The sequence below is a fragment of the Egretta garzetta genome, unplaced genomic scaffold (genome assembly GCF_000687185.1).
Source record: "Egretta garzetta isolate BGI_Z169 unplaced genomic scaffold, ASM68718v1 scaffold9, whole genome shotgun sequence".
Lineage (NCBI taxonomy): Eukaryota > Metazoa > Chordata > Aves > Pelecaniformes > Ardeidae > Egretta > Egretta garzetta.
Window position 1 is genome coordinate 3,240,010 of NW_009260763.1, and position 16,002 is coordinate 3,256,011.

At 41.9% G+C, this 16,002-nt stretch overlaps 1 protein-coding gene across 2 annotated transcripts in view; it reads left to right on the plus strand.

The window, feature by feature from the left end:
• Positions 1-16,002, plus strand: part of FILIP1 (filamin A interacting protein 1) — a 54,370-nt gene that overhangs the window by 20,528 nt on the left and 17,840 nt on the right. The gene's annotated exons all lie outside the window — the stretch shown is intronic.

Consider the following 16,002-nt stretch of genomic DNA (forward strand, 5'->3'; position numbering starts at 1 on the left):
TCAGCAGTGACATCGTCTGGTATTTTCTGTATTTAAATGGCACTAAACTCATGTGTAAACCATTTGTAGATGTCAGTCCACTCATGTTATTAGTACGTACATTACTGTGCAGGTCTAGAGCTAGGGCAATACCATTGAATATTCCCATAGTGTGCGCTTGAATTAAGAAATGAATTTTTTTTTTAATTACTCATACCCGTTTGGGTTCACCTCCTGGTAGCTTTTGATCAGGTGTTATTTATGTTGGCTAAGTTTGGGGCTGGCTTGCTTAGCTAAGTGCCGCATTTTGTGAAGGACAGGGCACTGTTTGTCACAGCAGGAGGACAGGGTAAAGAAAATGACAACACACATTAGGATACTGGCACACAAGTGGTGGGGACTTTGCCGTGCCCTTCGCATTTAGGCTTGCAAAGTCACAAAAATTCTGCATCATTTTTCATATTTTTGAAGACACATGCCTCAGGCAAGATCTATGTTCCCCTGGAAGAAAATATTTTCATGTTTTATAAAACATGCCCACCCTGTGTTGAACTATATTTGCAGTGTTTCTCTCACAGCCTCATACACTCCATTTTTTTTCTTCAAGTTTTTGTCCTCATTGTGGGAGTAATTTGTTCTCTGAGTCTCAAAGAAAAGAGCAAGCACCTACCTCAGGTGAAGCAGAAGCACTCACTAACAGCCTCAGTTTTTCAATATGAAATTTTCCTGCTCATACCAAACTGCTTGAAATCAATCCACAACGTGTTTTTTCTTTTTAAAAAAAAAACCCTAAGAAAAATACTTAAGGCAAGTTCAAAGAAGAAATGCTTTTGAGGAAACCACAGCCTGGTGGCAGACATTTGCAAAAAGCCAGGAGCTAAATTGTTTAGTGTATTTCCTGAGCTCAGTTCAGCGCCAGCTTTGAGTAGGTGGCACATGAGCTACAGTGACCATATTTCCTGCTTTAATAGCTGCTGCTTTTCTGTCTCTCTATTTTCCTGGGTTGATTGGCAAACTTTAAAGGACAAAAATGCTTCTGCATCTTAGCAATTTGATTCTCTTTGCAGAAAATAAAAAAAATGTTGTATTTCCAAGTAAGGAGCCATTTCACATCTGAGTCTCACGAATGCCATTTTTTCTCTGTGCTGAATATCCATGTATGTGTGGACACGCAAGCAACTAAAATGTTACAAAAGTAAAACTGGTATTAAAATACCATTTACATTTGTCTTTACACTTTATATTCACTTTAATTTGACAATTGTTGTCTTCTTAGTATGCCAGCTCAACTCGTGAAGGCCACTAAATAGCCTAATATTATGACCTGTTTTGAACCAACTTCCTTCAATGAATTGATTAAAAAGCTTTCTCACATTACTACTGCTGAGGTATCAAGTCCCACCTCTGTGGGCATTTTCTCATACTCTTCCTGCTCTTTTGTGTCTTTTAAACTTCAGTTTTTCTACATTCTGCAATTTTTGGACAAACAGCAATAAAAAAAGAAGAATTTGAGTTTGAACTTCTATTGAAAGCAGATCTTTAAGAGCAACTAAATCCACCAGCTTTAGTTGCCAATGCCTCTGTACTGGTGGCTGCAGGGTAAGAATTGCAGTGCTGAAGCCCTTATGGTTTACGTTGAGTGACACAAGAAACCTGATGTTTGCTATTTCATCCACTTTGTTTGTCTAAGGCACTAACGAGAAAATTAGTTTCAAGTTTAGTAGAGACCAAGCAGAGAGAACATGGCATGTAGCTATACATAGAAAACCAAGCATGCTTGTCCTTCCCTCTACAGGGTCCTCCTCCCAGATCACTTGCAGAGCAGATGAGCAAAATCAGGATGGGCTGGAAAACTTTTATTCGTGTATAGTCTTAAATTATCTCAGCTCCTCATCTTTGTTTGCTCGGTGCATATGAAACTGAGGCTGCACCCACATCTTTGTGGGCATTAGAAACTGGAAGTAGTATTGTTTGAGGGCTATATTCATGGAGAAAGAGAGGGTGATGAGATGACTTCTCAGGAAAGTCCCACAGTGGCAATCAGCAAAAGATTTTTGTCAAAAAGAAAGAGTTTGTAGTGGAAAGATTAAGTTGCAATAGGTTAAAACATATAAAAAATTCCCATATGCACTTAATCTTCATATTGGGACAGAGAACGGACCTGCCCAAAGGCATTTCTCAGGGTCCTGCATAGGCATTCTTGTTTTATAAGTACCACTATATATATAAAAATTTTTTTTTACTGTGGTGCTTTGAGGCCTGAGGGTTATTTTATTAAGAGCTGAACAGACTTGTAGTCTCCATGAAAAAGAAAAGGGACACGGAGGTGAACTTTGCCCGTCAGCCGCTGTGCTGCACTCGCAGTTATAATGTTAATGAGACAGGGTGAGCCAGAGGAAGAACAGTCCTGTGGGACAGCTGTCTCACAGCAGTCTGGTACAATGGGAGCAGTAATAATTTCTGTCCTGGATCTAAGTAATTTAGGTAATTTCTTTCCTCACAGTATTTTACCAATCTTTTCTAACCATTGTTGTCCACACCAACTTTTAGAGGCCACATCTGCTTCTGCTGTCCTGTGAAAGTTTGAACAAGATAAAAAGGGAAATTCTTTAAGAGCAGAAATATGCCTCAGTTCTAATATATTTCTAGCACTCTCTTAATGTATTTACTTTGGAATATTTTTTTCCATGCACTTTCATACATTATCTCTAATCCATCCACAACAACATGATATGAAAGCAAACAGTCCCTGTGAAGGACTAATTATTAAGTCAGCCTTGCACAGGAAGGAAGTAACAGGAAAACATGATTTGTCAAGAATAATTATGCATGAAAAGTATAAAAAAGAGAAAATTGCACACAGGGATATTCAAAATGTAGACAGCTAGGAGGGGCAAATGGAGAGAGCTGGAGGGCCTGACTGTTGGTGTTGGCTCTGCAACACCAAGTGCAACTGAGCTGTAGAAAGGTTGTGGAAAAGGTTGGCATGTTACAGGAAAAGAGTAGTGACAGCCATTTGCCAGACAGAGATGAAAGAGATCTGGTACTTTTAGTGGTGCTTCTACAGACATGGTGGCTGAATTGTTTTGCAAATCGTCCTATAGCACACTATAATCATATCTAAAGATGGGAATGTTTTGAAAGTTAGTGACAGTATTTTCTAATTTTACCATTGAACCAAAATTTGACCCTTTTCCATGCTTGCCCACCTCAGCTGCTGTTCCTGTAGCATCAAGTTGCCCTTGGGCATCTCCTATCCCTGGGTGTGCAAAAGCAGCCACCTTCCCGGAGCCTCCTGACAAGCCTGAGGAATAAGGAGAAGAGCTGGAGGCCCCTGGGCTCCCTCAGAGACCTTTGGTGGCAGATGGTGGGGTAGGGAGTCTCTCTGGTTTGGCAGGTGGAGAATGAGGGATTTGAGTGGAGCTGCACTGACATCGTGGCTTGCAGTGGGCACCTGAAGAGCAGGAGACCACGCAGCAGCAGCCGCAAAGATAAAATGAGTCCTGCCAGAAGAGGCACCCCCCGATCTTCAACCACACTTTGGGGAGTGAGCTGGTGGCGTGAGCCTGGGCACCAGCTGAGCTGGCTGCAGCTAAACAAGCGTTTAGCACTTCCCTACCCCAAAAAGCTCTTGTGTAAAGCAGGCTTAACATGAAGCAGTACTTGGTTACAGTACTGCCTAGTCCTAGCCCTCTTGCCTTCCCCTTTAGGGAATTGGGGGTCGGGGAGGGGGAGAGGGGAGAGGGGAGGAAGAGAAAGCTTTAGGTTCAATTATAAACTTTATTTGATCAGCGGGGCTTTTTCTTCTGGTGGAAAAGGGGAGAGCTCTGTGTAACCTCAGCACTGCTTTGGCTTCTTGATCAACCTAGGAGATGAGGTTGAAAATCCTGACATTTTTAGAGGTGCTAATCTCAGAACAATTTGTCTTGTACTCTCCTTTTAATCCCCTTTGTTGACAGCACATTTTGCTGCTATTAAAAGCACTGGAAAGCTCCCACTGATTTTAATGGTTCAGAAACAGGCTTGGTGGTGAGGAGCACTGAGCCCGTCCAGTGGGACAGATGGCAGAAATATCCTGAAAGCCTTCAAAAATGGGGGGAGGAGGGATTTTCTTTCATATGCATGGGACGTGGTTTGCCGAATAGAGAGTGTGATGTGGCAGAAAGGCTTTGTTGGAGCTGTTGAAGGAGATCCGTGCAACTGCTTTGTGAGTAATTTGATCATTTCCAGCACCATCCCTGAGACTGCTGAGACTTTTACCCCGCCACATGACGTGTCAATAAATACACACCCAGTATCTAACGTATCATCGGTCTGAAAGCATTGATATTATGCTTAGCCACATTTTATTGTAAGACTTGGTTGAAGTGATGGGGATTTTAAATGGGCTCTTGCTTTCCTTGCCGCAGCTTCAAATTATTCTTTACAACCACAGCGACAGTGATCCCAGTGCACTGAAGCATTTCGCATTTTCCTCAAAGGCAAGGCCGAGGATACAGTCTGTACTTCCTAAGCAGTGCCCTGCTAAATCTGGTTTTAGTTAAACACTCTTTTTGAAGTACATGGCCATAATTAGATCTGCTTAGAGGAGACAGCAGGACTGTGACCCCAGATCTTTCCTCCACAAAGTTTCCTTTCAGACTTCGAGTAAAATTGTCTCCTCTCTGCCTCCCCCATCGCAGCACCCCCAGCAAGGAATGCACTGGCAAGTCCCTCGGAGGTCTGCGATAATACATTCCTCTCGGCTTCGGTCATCCTGGCACCGAGATGCTCTTGGCTGCTCTACTGGTGATGTAATTCTGGGCCCGCATCACCTGCAAAGGAAACTGATCTGCGAGCAATAAAGCACACAGCCGTCTTGAAACAAAAATGGGAGTGTTTATGTTAGCAAGTTGTTAAAATCCTTTTTCCCTTTTTGCGTTTCTGCTTTTATTACCAAAGCTCCCCTTCTCCCTTTTCCCATGAGACGGCAGCACCAAATCTTTTACTGGGAAGTTCTTGCCTTTTTGTTTCCCTTTATTTGATGGACCCAAGCAAGTGTAAAGGCTGGAGTGTGACACAGCTTGGAGATTTTGTGCGCGTTACCTTTCCAGTTTGCATTTTTCCTTGATTTTTATGGAGCTTGTAAAATAACGAAGCTGGCAGGAAGACAGCAGGGCAGAGTATCTGTCAATTACTTGTTTAGAGAACAATCAAGCCAAAAGTATGAACTGTTCAGGACTAATAAATCTCTGTGATTTACCAGTTAAAGACCAAATTCTATGGTAAGAATAGCCCCATACAGAGATATTGGGGTGCGGTGTATGGTGCAAACATGTAGCACAGATTTTGGCCTGTAACTGTGTAATCTGTTGGTGATTCCTTTAAAGTCTGGAAATTCAGTTACTTTACAGAAAGATTTCTGCTATTTTTTTTCTCTGAGAGTTCTTAGCCACATTTGTACTCTGACTTTTTTCTCATATGGTGATTGTTTCTGTGTCCTGGTTTCCAAATTGTGACCCAGAAAAAGGAAAAGCCAGCCCGATGGGACTGTGGGAATTCACCATTGCCTACAGTAGTTACTCATCTTACTGCACATTACTGGCCATAGTAGAGCACTGAGTCACTCTCTGACAGTAAGTGCATCTCTAAACTTTTAATCTTATAATGTAGAAGACAAGGGCGACAACGCTTTTATTCTTTTCTTGTAGGCTGACATGCTATTGGTGTGCTTTGGAAATGCTGTCTATTTTCTGTCAATGTAATATATTCACAGGATCACAGATCACAAATTCTGTGGTAGTCTATTAAAAGAAATAAATGAAAAAACCTGGCAATGACACATACCATTTCTGCACAGTTAACTAAATCTGAAGGTCATCCATTTTGCAGGTCCTGTTTTACAGCTCTAGCTGACTGCAAGGCAGCGACTGCTCAAAGTTTATGTTTTAACTAATGAATCTGGTCCCAAGTTCCAACAAAACGGCTCCAAAGGTAATTTAAAAATGAAAGAACAAACAGCCACATCAGACTGTGGAGAAACAATATGAAAGTACTGCGAGTCTTACACAATGTGAGGCTTGCCATGAGCTGGGACTAATCCAAATCCATCTCTTCACACTTGGATAGTCCTCAAAACTGTCCAGTCTTTCAGTCACTTCTGGGATTATATAAAATGGCATCATGTGTTGTTTCAGCTATTCTTCCAAAATTATTTCTAAGTAGGCATCAGCTTCACAGCCCTTGAGAGAGAATTATTATACAAAATTATATGTAGTTCATTATTCCTAGCAAGTTTGCTTGCTAAAATCATCAATTCAAATGCTCCCAGGCTCAGATGGGGGGAAAAAATGACTTCATTCAAAATCTACTCATGAACCCAAACGCTGTCCAGGGTGCAATAGGTAACATTTTTAACTTTTACGGGGCTTTTGGCATGCTTCAGAGTTATTATACTACTGAAAAAAAAATCAGTTCACAGCTCTACTGAGGCCATCTTTTTGAGTTGTCAATTTTTTAGGCAAAGAAAACAAGAACTCAATCATCAGAAAGATTAGAAACAGGTTTCAGTTAAAGTGCCAGGTTTCAGTGAATTTCCAAAAAAAATTAGACAGATGCCACTTATTTATGAATATAAATATATGCTGATAGGCACTCAAGCTTGAACATGTCGGATATTTGCTTTACATTTAAATGGAAGTTTGCCTGCTCAGAGATGTACAGACTGGTTAGCCAAGTATATGACTTACTGTTTTGATTAATGACCTACAAATATTCAAGACCTGTTCTACATGGTCAGATAACTTCCACTAAGTTGTGTGAAGAACCTCAAGATGTCGTCTGACTTGGGGGTTTATTCTGACTCCGTGAGCTTTCGTAACCCTAAACAGATGTAATACTTTTTCCTTCTTCTTTCCCAAAAAGGGTGCTAAGTTGTGCATCCCTTCTCATTCCTGCAGTATCCCCACCAGCAGTGGAGAATACCAAAAATGACTTTTATATTTGCATCATTTCAGTTTTCATTTCTTTTTAAGGCTTATATGTGGGAAAATATTAAGGCAGAATCAAAAACCCAGGCGGTGCAACACTCCAAACCAAACTTTCTTGTGAAATTTGCCAAAGCTTGCGCAAAATGTAAAGGGGAAGAAATGCAGAACACCAGATGTATAATTCAGTGCATATTTGTAAAGCATCTGTGATTATAATATTGTGTTGCCACAGTTAGTGTTTGGACTAATTTTTGAAAAACTCATTAGACGTGCCATTTTTGGGTGTAAGATAATTATTATAAATGTCATCAAAGAAAATCTGGTGGCTTAATTCACAAGACCAGCTAGTCAAAAAACCATATCAAATAACCCTGTGATTATGCTGTTCACCCAGACTGTGGGAAACTTCCAACCCTCCCATCAGCCTGTTGGGATCCAAACCCCCTTCTCTGAGGACGTCTTCCTGGTCATGTTGTTGGGTCTCTTGGGGTGTCTGTTCCCACTCTTCCCAGGTAAAATGTTTCCACTTTTACAAGTTACTTTTACAGTTTTTGAGTTCTTTCTACCAAAGGGGTGAAAATCTTCTTGTAGGTCAGTGCCCGGGTATTCAAATGCCCCCAGACTCAGGAATTCACCAAGCCTGGTCTCTCCATCTCCTGAAAAGCGAGGATTTTTCACTTGATAGCTTGGTGAATGGTGACAAGATACGGTCCTCTCTATCTGCTGCTATTCTTAGAATTACAAAGGTGGAAATGAAATTACTTACTCAAGACAAACAAAGGTTTCACTGAAATCCTCATGAAACTTTTTTCCCACTTGAATGAGAGAGAAAAAGAAAGTGATTTTTTTTTTCTTTGATAATTATTGAAATTTTGGTTCAGCTCTGGAACTGAAAAATCAATTACTCACACAGCTCTGTTATCCAGTTGCTCATATTAAGGAATGATTAATAGTAATGTAGCTGACTATGTAACGCCCCAATGAGAAAAGATAAAGAAATGAGCAGAAAATGAGACTAAATTAGACCAGAGTGTCTACAATGCTTTTCTGACATAGCAATTATTGCATAGGTTAAAAAGTATCTCTTGGTGACAAGTATATAGATCACAGGATGAAAATTCCGGTACAGTTCCGTTTAAAATGTTTATTTTCAGAGGAACTGGAAAGGGATAGATGTATTCTCTTTCATCATTTAAATATCAGGCTTTTCCTAGATGACTTAACTTGTTTTAAAATGATGCATAGCTTTCAACATTTTTTCATTTTGCAAATTACCAGCTGAGATATAACTCCGGTTTCCAAAAACAGTAGGGGCAAAACAGTGTCCCTTCCAGTGAAAGGCAGGCAGGCAGCACAGAGGATAGAGCACTGCCGCTTGCAGTTGTTGACAGCTCACTCTTTGTGGGCATTGCTAATCCTGCGATGGAGAAGAGCGTGTCCTGGTTTGACTGGCTCATGTTCTTACCTGACAGACCATGCGCTGTTGGTCCAACTTGCTTTCGGTGGGAGGTACTATTGCTTTGTGTCCATCATTAGCACACTCAGCTCTCTGCATCCAGCTTCTTCGGGTCTTAGGAAATAACTAATCCATAAAAACGCCAGCCTGACGCTAGACTTTATGAGCACAAAGATGTGTATAAATGTCTTACATACAGCAGTTTCTTGGAGTTATAGCTCCAGCAAAACAACTTCTCAACAATATTTATTTCCTATATGATTATATTTTTATATGACTTCTATACACATTTCTGTTTATGATAATAAAAATTTATTACAATATTATTTTTACATAATTTCTACAGCCAAATAACACCTTTGTATTTTGAATTATTTTTGGTCAGTATTGCCTATTGATTCTACCAAGGAGTCTGTAAGCTTTTCCAAACTCATTTTGCCTCTCTTTATGCATGAGGCATCATCTGGGTATTTGAGTTTTCCCTGTCATTTCCTTTTGCTGTCCAAAGACTCAACAGGCTGGTGATCAGGACATCACCTTGGAAAGGGCCAGTGCAAACTGGAATGATTTCAGATTGAAGAGAGAAATAAAACCAGGTATGCCACTCCCTGGGCAAGTAATGCAGCTCGCAGGCACTGGTGGAAGAGGCATTGCCCTTGCAAGTCTTCCTTCGAATGGAAGCACCTGTGGCTCCCGTCCTTGTGCAATGGTTGTGGTCAGCCCCTGTCTCCCTGGTCCTCAGAACATTCCCCTCGCTGTTCTGTGTGTAAAAACATGTATTTCATGAGGCCCAAAAAAACTCAGGTGGAGAATGATGTTCAGCTCAGGCAAGATGATGAGACTTACAAGGATGTGCAACAGCAAGTTTGGGCAACCAAGATACAGATCTGCCCCAAAATCAGGTGTCCATGAACATTCAGATTTTTTTTTTTTGGGGGGGGTGTGGTGGTTTATCTTTCCCTCTTTAAAGTCTTCATTAATTGCATTCCAGAAATCTATGTGAGTCTTTTTTGGATCCTGCTCTAAGCAGCTACAGGTAGGAGGTTAGAATAGCAGGCTCAGAGCAGGGTCAGATCTTGGGAGAGCCTAGCCCCTGGGTGAGTGCTGTGGGGTGTACAGTGGGGACAGCTTCTTCTATAATTGCCTCTCAATAGACTCAAATCTAATGCAAGCAGCAAACCTAAGAATTGCATGAGCTGTAGTAATTAGCTATATGGTAATAGAAAACCTTTGTGTAGGTGTAGGGATTTTTTGTTTGGGTTTTTGTTTAGGGTTGTGGTGGGGTTTGGATTTGGTTTTTTTGGTGGGGTGGGGGGTGGGTGGGGAGGAAGGTGTCCATTTATGCTGCACCTCCAGAACACAAGGGCAAAAGGCATTAGCAAAGGTGGGATTGTGAGACTGATGTGGTGGGCAGGTGTGGGCTCCTTTGTGTTCAGGGCAAGAACTGAAGGCTGAGGTCCTGGCATGAGAATTAACAGAAATACCTTCATAGCCTTTTAGACTGACAGCTGGGACATGATATATTAGGAGGTGGTGTGGCAGCCAGGATGGTGTTGTTAAAATCTATCAGTCTCTCTTCAGTTCATAAGAGCAGCCGCTGACTGCTCTTTTACAACATTTGAAAAATTTACTGAGGATCCATTATATTCATTATCATTGAATATGGTGCTCACAGGAAGTCATGTTTGAAAATCAAGAAGGAATCTTCATGAGATTATTTACTTTTCTCCACTTTTATAGGTGTGTATTGTTTTATCCCTATGTCAAGCTGTGACTGAGGTGGCCAAATATGATATAAGTCACTGCACACGTGGCCTGTATTTCTAAGAAAATCTGAGACCCTGCATTGAGGGAGATGGAGCTTTTATATTGACTCCACTTGAGCAGACTCTTGCTCTCAAGCTGTATTGGTGTTGTACAGCTGTGTGAGGTTTTCCATGCTTGACTAGCCCAGTGCGTGCAATTATATGAATGATGCTACTTCCTAAATCCAGATTTTAAACCACTTCACTTCTTTTTTTTAAACCATGTTTGAGACCCTGTCATGGTAACTCCAGACATGACCACTTGGGTTGCTTGATACTAAAACAAAGCAGCAATTCTTTGGAGCCTGTTTTCTCTCATTTTTCCTGCCCACTTGTTTTATTCACTCTATCAAAGACATTATTTCAGTGGCGTATCAAACGGAAAGCAGTGAGGTGGACAACCTTTAGTTTTAGGTGTAGGGCTCTGTTGCCTTTCAGTCCCAGCCAGTCACTGGATCGCCTTGCTTTGAGGGAGGGGTCAGTGAGAAGAAGCACAAAAGAAAAGGAAGTCCAGAAAAGGTCAGTAGGAGTTAGAGCAGCTTCGTAAGAATTGAACTGATGGAACTGAAAGGTAAAGGACGAGGAATAGCAAAGAGGCAGGTTTAGAGCAGGGGTTGACAGCCACAAGACAAAGAATACAAGAAGTGAATTTGAATTAAGAAATTAATGAGAACAGAGTGAGTGATGAGGGGAACTGGCTGTTGGTGAAAGTAGAGCGCTGCCGAGGCTTCCAGGTGGATAACAGAGGGAAGAAAGACAGTGAAGAGATGAAGATGAGAGACGGAGCTACAGGCAGAAGAAGACATATAAAGAAAAATACAGCAAAAATTAAGCAGAAAACATCATATTGATGACGTTGCTTGATGCAGCATAGCACAGGCACTGGGACTTCCCACAACTTGTTTGCACCAACAGATTATACACTTTAGGGGAAAAAAGTAATTCTGCCTTGATTTTCAGTTTCCAATAAGGGAATACGTGCCACTGTTCTTTATAAGTTACTTACTGTCACGCTTAAAAATGTGACCCTTATCTCCAGATGGAGTATTTCTGTTCTATAAACCCACACTTGGAGAAGTCAGGGGAGGGGGAGGCAGCAGAAGGGGCAGGAACAGAGAAGCCAGATGCCAACAGATCAAAAGCAACACACAGGTGAAAATCAGTCAGGCTTAATTCACATTCCAGACCCAACTTGAGCAAAAGAAGCCAGGACCCTGCCAAAAGTCTAAGACTCTCCTGGTAAGCTGAGAACAGCCACAGCTCTCCCCTGCTCTCAAAGCCTCAAGCTCACTCCTCCACGTCATTTTTCCACATGAACAGCTAGCATATCAGAAGTGAGTGCTTTAGAAAAACAAGGGTGGAGACCAGAGCAGGTAAAGATGGCATTTGGTGGTGTGCTCTGATAAAGCACAGATACCTGAAGCAGCCAATGCTAAAAATGGCAGGTCCACAGAGTGCAGCAAGGAACCATCCTGCCATGTGCACTTCTCTCAGGTCCTGGACACCTCTTCCCCAGACTCCAGAGATGCTTTGGTCAAAGGGCCACAGCCCACTTCTGTGATGTTGTTGGTGCTTATTCACAAAATAAGGATCAAATCATACTATAAAACAGTATCCTTGACATAGACAGGTCCTACTTCAGCTGTAATCACTTTTACTTCAGTAAGTCCCACCTGTACTGGAGATACTGAGATTTCCCAGATATCAAAATGATACACACAAGTGTTACGAAAGCACAAAACCAGAAGGGGAGGGGGAAAAAAAGGTGAAAACAGAGCCAGAAATTCTTTTGTTAAACTTTTGAATCATGTTTCAATAAAAGGCAGCAGATCCTAACGTAGGGCAATTTTCATGCTGCAAAGAGAAAAAGAATTTAAAATCTAGGCAGCATGACTTATTTAGAAAGATCTGAGGAGTAATAAAAAAGCCTGTGTGCAAATGTGTGTGCATGTGCACAGTTTCTTTAACAGCTGCATGGAACAACCTGTTTTAAATAAGAACAAAGGTGAACAAAGCCAGTTGTCAGTGCAGTTCACCAAATGAAGGTTTTTAGTGTGCATGACGTATGCCATATAAAATGCATTGCCTGAGATATAACAGCAAGAGTCCAATTTAAAAAGTCTTTTTCTCAGGCTTTTCCTACAAAGCCGTGTTTCAAGAATTTACTGTATTTATCTTCATTATTTACTTGTATCCAAAAGGCCCAGTGGATCACCTTGTTCACTATATCTTCAGCAGCAAATTAAAATCAGCATCTCCTCTCCCTCAATATTTAAAGTTTTCATGGTCTATCAGGATGCCACTCAATTCATTAATATCTGTTACACTTAGAATAGGCAACTGGCAAAGTAGAAAGTGGAGGACAGGCCTAACTTACCAAATTAGTTTGACTTAGCAAAAGAAGGGAAAAAAACCCTCAAATTATGATGGAAGATTTTCACTGCTTTGAAGGTTTTATGAACAAAAAAATTAAATCTGGCAAGCAACACAGTGTACTTTTTCATGTACATAAGTGAACACAAATTTAGGAAAAGTTTTGTTTTGCACAAACAAATATTTGGGCTTTTCGTAACATGTTAGAGAACTTGGAGAGAGTTGCAAGTGCTGCCTTCACTATAAATGTTACATATGTTTCTGCACTGAAGATAAAGAGCCAACAGAGAGCAGGGCGGTCTGCTGTAGAGCTTACAAAGCCCTGTTTACAGAGAATTTTATAATCAGGCAATCATTTGTCACAACTCTCTAAGATCCACAAGAGTGCATTGCTGAGCAGAGTTCAGTGAATTTTTAAAGAGAGCAACTTATCAAAGAAACGTGTACTCTATTAGCACATCATTAAATAGTTAAACCAACTCCATCTTTTGCTTCCCAGTTACTCTCCTCTATAGCAGACAACGATGCCAGATGCACGGTACAATTTCTGACTTTCAGAGGTTGGAATTTGGGATTCCTACCTATTGCCTCCCCTGCTTTTATTTCTTGGTGATTTTCTTATCTGGTCTCACAATGTTGCAAGTGCTGCTTTACTCAGGAATGTGTTTCTTGGACTACTTCATCCCAATGAAAGCATAAACAAAAAGATTAGTGAAATTCTGGGGAGCAACTTAGATTTTTCATAGCCTTTGATGTGACTTAAAAGTGAAGGTACTCTTGAGAAATAACATCATATGGAGTACCTTTACATTTTTATATAAACACAGAATTTGATACCTATGCAATAAAAGTTGTAAAGGGTAAAGGCCTGTTTGACCTTACCTGTGACATCCTACATGATGTCCTCTACAGCTCTGGTACTACCATAGTGGTGGGTACCTAGAGTAGTTGGACTGGTGATGGAGAATACTTTAATTATGAAGTCTGGTGTGTTATGAAGTGGTGGTACAGATGTATCACGGCTAGTGCAGCATGTATATGCTCACAGCTACCACACCGCACTTTCTCTAACAAGTCTTGCAGCCAGTTGTCTGCTGGCTCACATCCAGACAACTTCAGTGACTCCACATCATGTTCCCTGTGCTTTTATTTCTAAGTTGCAGAGTAAGCTGAGGGAGCTGGCAGTCTGGGATAAGTTCCCTCTGGGGATCACTGGCGGTCACAGGTGCTGCTGGTGACTATCGTGAGGCAGTGTATGTGGTATAAGTCGCCTTGTCTTAGTGATCTAGCCTAATTTAGAATTTTTTCAAGATGAGGTTTTTCAGGCCTTGGAACAAGTTGCCCAGAGAGGTTGTGATGTCTTTGTCCTTGGAGGCGTCCAAGACTCAAATAGAGCAGACCCTGTGCAACTGGTTCTGACTGGACCTGCAGAGGGCTGGGCTAGACACCTCCAAGGTCCTTTCCAACCTCAACCCTTCTATGGTTTTATGATGAGGCACCCTCTGGAGGATACCAGATGTTTGGAGTTTTCTGGTGACTCTGGACCAGGGCAAGAGGAGGTGGCTTAGACTGGGGTAGGCTCTGTGGCATCCTCTAGGCATTCCCCTTAACACATCCCTTGCCAGGTAGGGACACTGGCCATGCCCTCAGTCACCCTCTGGTCTTCTTGTGGCACATTATAGTTCTGGCTGCTGTTTTTTTGCTGCCAAACTTGTGATGGGTAGAGGTAATTCCTTGAAGTCTCTGGTGTGGACCAAAGCCCACTACATGGTTGCTGTGATTGTTAGTGATCGGACTTCATGAGACGCTGATCCTTTCTGGCCTGGACCCCAGTGTCCCCTCCCTTCTTCATGTCCCATCTACACAAAGCTGAATGCTATAAACTCACAGCTGCTTTCCTAATATAAATATTAGGATCCTCTTGATGTCCCTGAAATTTTTGCTCTGAGCTGAGATCATGAAAACACAGATGAGGGAAGATGTGTCGCTTGCAGTTCCAGCCTGGCCCAAGCGCAGCATCAGGGACAAAAGAAGAGCCAGGGCAGACATGAAGAGACATCTAGGAGGGTTGCATGCAGGAGGCAACGACTTCTCTGTAGGATCCCAACTTCATCTTTTGGAAAGTATTTAGTAAATGAGGTAGGGGAATATAAAAAGGGAGAGAATGATTAAGGCTGGTATACGTTTCCCTGGAAAATGTGACTCTACCCCAGTTGAGTTTGTGTGACAGATTTCCTATATGGTGCTAGTTCAGTCATGTAAAGCTAATTTACATGGGTTGTGAACATTTTTCACTCTAAGACTGATTCTCATTTTGGGGAGCTTGTTAGAGATCTGGGCAGGAGTCTGGAGCAAATGGGGCTGTGATTTGAGCATAGGATCACCCACCCTGCAGAGCTCTGAAAACCCCCACCCTACGTACCCCAGAGCAGGTGTCCCAACCAAAACCCCACTCCCTTCGTGCTTCTGTCTCCCACCCAGAAATGAGTAACTCTGTTCTCAGCAGAGTCTGAAGAGTGTGTGGTAAACAAGGCCTTGAATAAAGAGCATAAAGTCAAACATTAACCACCTGCTTTTCCAATGAGCACTGTCCAGCCTGTACGCTTAATGACGCAAGGGTCCTAAGGAAAAATAATGAAAAACCACAAAATTAGATAGTTTCTCAAAAATGTAAACACACACTGGCCCATTTTTCTTGATAATAGTATTTGATATGGTACGCTTTCAGTGGCTTTGGATATGGCAAGCTTCTTAAGAAGAGAGGAAGGTGAACAGGAAGGGGAAGAGGAAAGAAAAGGTGAAGGAGAAGGAGAAAAGGAAGGGGAAGGGGAAGGGAAAGGGAAGAGTAGTTTCTAGTTCCTCATGTAAAGACTGAAAAGGTGACTGCAGGCCATCTAGGAAATCACTAAGCAAATAGAAGTAATCCCCAAATTCTTTTATGTTGGTTTGGGAACAAAAGGGCTGATTTCGGATTTCTTTAATGCAGGGAGCTAGCAGAATGGTGCTTTTCAGACCTCTTGCAGACTCTCAGTCTCCTTGCTAGTATGCATGAATTTCCAAAACCAAACACGCATGTATATTCAATCCACGGGGGATTTTCTTCATGTATTCATGCCTTTACCAACCGATCTTTAGATCAGCCAGTGCTTACCAACAGCAGTGCTGCCCCTTCAAGACAAGACAAGAGAAAAGCAGCAGGAACTTTTCTTGAGTGGGAGGAATGACCCGGCAGCTCGGACTGGGAAGCATCGCTTTTGTGCATCCTGGTTCAGTTAAGCGCAAGCAAGTTCACTAGGGTGCTCCGCGATCAAACTATGATTTCTTAATGGTTAACCCACAGTCGGTAAGCCCGGAGGGGGCTGTCCATCACAAGCCCCCGGAAAGCGGTGCTCGAAGGAAGCGCTGGCAGAAGCCAAACCCT